Source organism: Apis dorsata, unplaced genomic scaffold, assembly GCF_000469605.1.
Source record: "Apis dorsata unplaced genomic scaffold, Apis dorsata 1.3 scaffold_263, whole genome shotgun sequence".
NCBI classification, from domain to species: Eukaryota; Metazoa; Arthropoda; class Insecta; order Hymenoptera; family Apidae; genus Apis; species Apis dorsata.
The window spans coordinates 192,418-197,707 of NW_006263541.1; the positions used below are offsets into that span (position 1 = coordinate 192,418).

At 37.3% G+C, this 5,290-nt stretch overlaps 1 long non-coding RNA gene across 1 annotated transcript; it reads left to right on the top strand.

Moving 5' to 3' along the window:
* The first annotated feature begins 6 nt into the window (after nucleotides 1-6).
* On the top strand, nucleotides 7-1,521 carry LOC116185722. Its single transcript, XR_004150605.1, has 2 exons — nucleotides 7-448; nucleotides 578-1,521. It is a non-coding gene; the product is annotated as an uncharacterized LOC116185722 (long non-coding RNA).
* Nucleotides 1,522-5,290: the final 3,769 nt, after the last annotated feature.

Below are 5,290 nucleotides of genomic sequence, written 5' to 3' on the forward strand. Positions count from 1 at the left end.
GATAAGAAGGATATAATTAAATCCGTTTCGATCCCCCTCCGTTATCCGGGCTGTATAAATAAATTTTTCCTATATAAACGCGTTTAACTATTATCGCGTTCGAGAAAAATCGAGAAATCCATAACAACTCGAAACAATTCGAACGAGAATTGCGCGCGCAACCGTTTATACGCGTTGTTAAGTTTAAGAGAAGAGGCAGGGGATCAAATGGTCGTAAGATCATAGACGGGGCTACCGAGATCGCTAGAGAGACCGTTAGAGTTAACGACGAGTTCGCTTCCCTTCTCCTTCTCCGCCATCTTTCCGCCTCGCAATTTCTACGAGTGGATATATCCGCGATAGTGCGGTAGCTCGCGGAGGCGGTTAACGATGAGATGAACGATCCGTTCGCAAGAACGAGGTTATGTTTTATAATCGCACCAAATGGATACAAAATGGCCCTTTTACGGTAAATTAAATTAAATTCGATTCTACGTTCCATAGGATAACTCTGTCACTGTCTCTGTCACGTATTGTTGGAAAAGTGCATTTTTGAGCGGAATACTCGATTGAATTAATACGTTCTTTTTATTTGCAGGTGCTTCAAAAGTACGTATGTTTTTATGAATCAAGTTATGTTGGAAGTCAATATTTTTTTTAAAGCTATAATTCTCGATGAGAAAAAACTAAGAATTAAATTTTAATTAGAAATTTGAATAATTAATCGTGTTACATGTAATATTACTTTTTTTTATCATATATGAAGCGTTTAAACGTATTATACGAGCGATGAAATTTACGTCTCTGAATGAGTTATTGAGGATCGAGTGAATGTTTATGCTAGGATACCAGTTACGTTTGTGTGATAAATGATTGAACGCAGCATTTGGATCTCGAACGATCAATCGATTCTTCTTAACCTTTTAAAGAGTTAAGACAGCGTTAAGTGAGAGCGTTTAAAAAAAGAGAAGTAGATTTATAAGTTTATAAGTTTTGCGATTAAAAAATTAACGTGGATAAACGATTGGACGTATCAAAAAACGAATAAAAGATACATTGCTTAATAAATGTTAAAAATTATTATCAAATATCTCAATTCAAACCTCGCTTTAAATTTTATCAAAGAATTGCGATCCTAATTTTTTGAGAATTCAATTTCAACTTGGATAAGAAAAATTCGATCCACTTCTACTTTCGAAAACGTCATTAAATCATTATCGGTCGCGGAATGGAAACGATAGTTTCTCTTGTTATAGCACAAAGACCATGATGCACCGTGTTCCCTTTCGAAGATTTACGGTACGAAGGTGGAAACAGGTACCGTGATAAAACGGATAAAAAGGCATCGCTCGTGATGTAGTTCGTTCCTTGGTTGGACTCGAAACGAGCAAATTGTAGAGTCAAAGATAAATCTCGGCAAGATTTCACACCCTCCGGCACGCCCGCTACGTGTATAAAATCTCCCACTTCTCTCGGCCAAATGCTTTCCACTCTTCCCTCCCGTTCGAAATCGCCATTCTCGAAAAAAAGGAGAGAAAAAGAAAAAGAGAGAGATAAATATTTTACGGCCACGGAACAGGTGCGATTACATTTGAATCGCCCCGATATCGTATCGAACGAATCGTTTATCAAAATCGACGATATATCGATTATCGAAGAATGGAAAAGTAAGGTGACGTAATTTATACGAGCACACGGAACCCGGATTGTGCACGACAACAATGCGCACAATCCTACTGCGCATAACACGAGTGTCCCCTCAATGCTCCTTTAAGTCAAGATCCCGTGCAACCGCAATGGTAGAAAGGAAAATGATTTTATAATAATCGTGAAAAGCTGTATACGCTCTATACGGTTGTAACCAAGGGAATCGTGGGTGTGTTCCTCCAGGCTTGCCACAACCGGGAACAATATGACATTATGGTAAATGAGCGGGGCTATTGTCGTGGAAGGAACGTTATTACGCGTATTATTTCTTAATAAAACTCTCGTCGAGCGGATCAAAAGTTTTTTTTGCCAGTTTCTGATCTGAAAACTGGCCGTTTCATCGAAAGTTACATCGATATATTTTCCGAAGAATAGGGATAGTATATACGATTACGAAAGTATCGTATCGAATTTTTCCCCCTTAAACACAAGGGAATAAATTATAATCCAGGAAAACGCGCGTGGATCGATCTCGAATTTCAGCTAGGTCTGTAACCACATTCGCGTGTCTTCATTTACCGCGTTATACGCAAGAGCGGTCACCCATAGATCCGTATAGGTTGTCCTCAACGTGCACGAGGCGCACTCTATCTAATCCGTGAAAAATTTAATATAAATCGTGAGTGAATTTGTCACCGGGGCAGCAACGTTTACGTAATATCGACCGTGTGCACGAAAATAATTTTGCGCGATTACAAAGCCTGCGTTTATATTATATCCTTTACGATTAATCTGCTAATCGAATATCGAAACGAAATATATTGGAAAAAAAATTGTGGAAAAGTTTTTTTAAAGATATGTATAAATTCGAAGAGAATTTCTTTATTAATTTTGTTTGCTCGATACCTCTCGCACATTCTCTCGCACGTTAAATTAAATATATTCACGAACAGATCGAGTTTTTATCATTTGCAAAGGGTTAAAAAGTTTATAAAAAAAAAAAGTACATTATTGTCGTTGTTATGTGATCAATATCATCATCGTCATCATCATGATTATTGTTATTATAGCGGATCTGAGCAACTATCAAAAAGTTGATGAAGGTATCCATGCGGTAAACCGCAGAGTACCGTGCACTCCTCATTAGCAACCTATATCGGTAGTCGTAGTATGACATGATGCAATCTGACCTTATCGAAAGAGCTGTTGTAACTCTAATCTCATTAGATCCTTTGAAATTTCGATCGAGGATCATTGCTCGTTGAAAATTCAATTTCATCGGGCGAATATCAAAGCGTACAACTTTGATATTGATTTATTATTGTTTCGACAAACCCTGCTGGTTGCTGCTCCACCGGTAAAACAGCACCGGTATCGAGGTAAGAAATACATCTCGTTACAAAAAGATCTCATTAGTCGATTTATATCCGTAAAAGGATTACGGTGGAAAACCTCTGAAACGCGACACTTTACCAACCAACTACGTTATGTAACTACGCTTTATTAAATTTCGTTAAATGTTTAAGAGAATCATGGTATGCTGCAGAATTTTCTGTTCCAAATTGGACGGCCAATTTTAATTTCACGGCTGTTAATTAAAGGATACGATTCCGATCATTGAATATTTAAATTTCTCTTTATATATAAAGATGTTACAGCTTGTTATTAGATTTTTAATTAAAAATCAATAATATTCGATAGATAACGCGTGGAATTTATTATATATATATTACTTTCAAAAGCAAAGTTGGAAAAAATTCCTGATAGTAGTATTATCTATCGTCTTCATGTTTGAAGAAAGAAACTTTGAGCCGATTGAGCTTTTATACAACGAGCACGAACACTTTCGTCCATTACAACGAGTATAATACTAACAGATCTTAGACACGAACGTAACGCTTAGAAAACTGATAAAATTATACGCCACGGATAGTTAAAGGCGATTACATAGCGGAAACGGAAAGTTAGAATCTTAAGTTAAGAAGCGTAGAAGTTTACAAGAAACGCATCTCTCCCATCGTTCAACTATTAAATTTCCGAGTTGGCATTACACCGTTCCTATTGTTCGTGTATTTACATTTAAATCTGCACAATTACATATGTCCATGCGTCCCACTATTATATACAGAGATGTTGCTTAAACATTCTGAAATAAGCACGCGTGAATCCCCTACCGCGATATAGGAGAAGAGGAGCCGAGCGGAATATGCGATTATGCAAAATTGGTATTCGCTGTGGGGTTCCTTGTGTTGATCTTAAATTACGCGAGTTCCTCAAGAAATAAGAAAGAACTATCGTAACTTATAATTATTCTCGAATCGTTTTTTTATATCGTATTATTAAGAAAGAATTTGTTCCTTTTTTTATTTTTCCAACATCAACATGGATGTGATGTTATTCACAAATATGCAAAACGTATCCTATATTTCCATCCAATAATTTACACGCGTATGAATGACATGTGTATGAATTTTAACGATGACGCGTTTTGAAAAAAACGTTTTGCAATTTTATTTAAAAAATAACTTTTGCCTAAAAGTTGAACGGATGAAATAGAGTATAAGATAATGCCTGTGCGCGCGTATAACTATAGAGGCTCGTGTGTGTGTGTGCCAACGCATAGATCTCTTCTGTACCCCTCACGGCTATCGTCAAGTTCAAGGATGCCCTCGAGGTCTAGGTTCACTAAAGCGTGCACTGCTGCGAAAGATTCTCCTCTTTCGGCTCTACTCTTGTAGCTAAGAATTTCACACAGCATTTCAAAAGTGCATATATATTCTGATAGAAAGTATTTTACTTATCTTATATATAATGCTGTCTTATATATAGGAAGTTTTTATATATATATATAAGAGTATATTAATGCTATGCGTGAAGCTATTTTTTGTTAACAGGAAATCTAATATGGAGAGATATATTTCTTTATGGGAGTGAAATCGATCAAAGTTTTGTCACTTTTAATGCTTCGTCATTCTTTTGTAAAGAAAAAATTCCTAGGCAAAATTGTATTGAAAAAAAAGCCTCTTTCAGAGAGGTACGAATTATATTTCTAATTATCAAACAGATCTTACTCTATATAAAAATTGTAAAAATTGTAAAAATTCCGTTACAAATTTCTTAAAAAAAAAAACATCCTTTTTGAAAATTGAACGAATACTGAATCGACGTGAAAAAAGATTAAGTTATTCAACAGATCGATATATCGGTATATCGATGGATTTAACGACATCGTAACTTCGTGAACCAGCTAGAATCTGGATACGAATCTAGGGGGAAGGGGGGGGAGGGATAAAGGAACAATCTGGTTACCACGAAAGCATAAACAAGTCGACCTCCTTGCGATTCCGACGCATGAACTACGCCTTTGCCCTTAAAAGCTCGTGGCAACAATGCCCCCTCTTTCTCTCTTTCTTGGCTCTCTAGCTGGATCTCTATGGAGGATCGCGAAGGCGCCAATGGCGATGATGTAGGTGGATCTGAATGCGGGATAGAGAAAGAGGGAGGGTAAATAGTGAAAGGCGGGGAAGACAGAAAGAGAAAGAAACAGACAGAGAGAGAGAAAGAGAGAGGAAAGTAGTGGACGATCTGCGAGGTTAGGCGCAGCCGTGGTACAGAGTCACTGCACTCCTATGCCCCGTTGCGCACCGCTGAGAGAGGCTCGGCG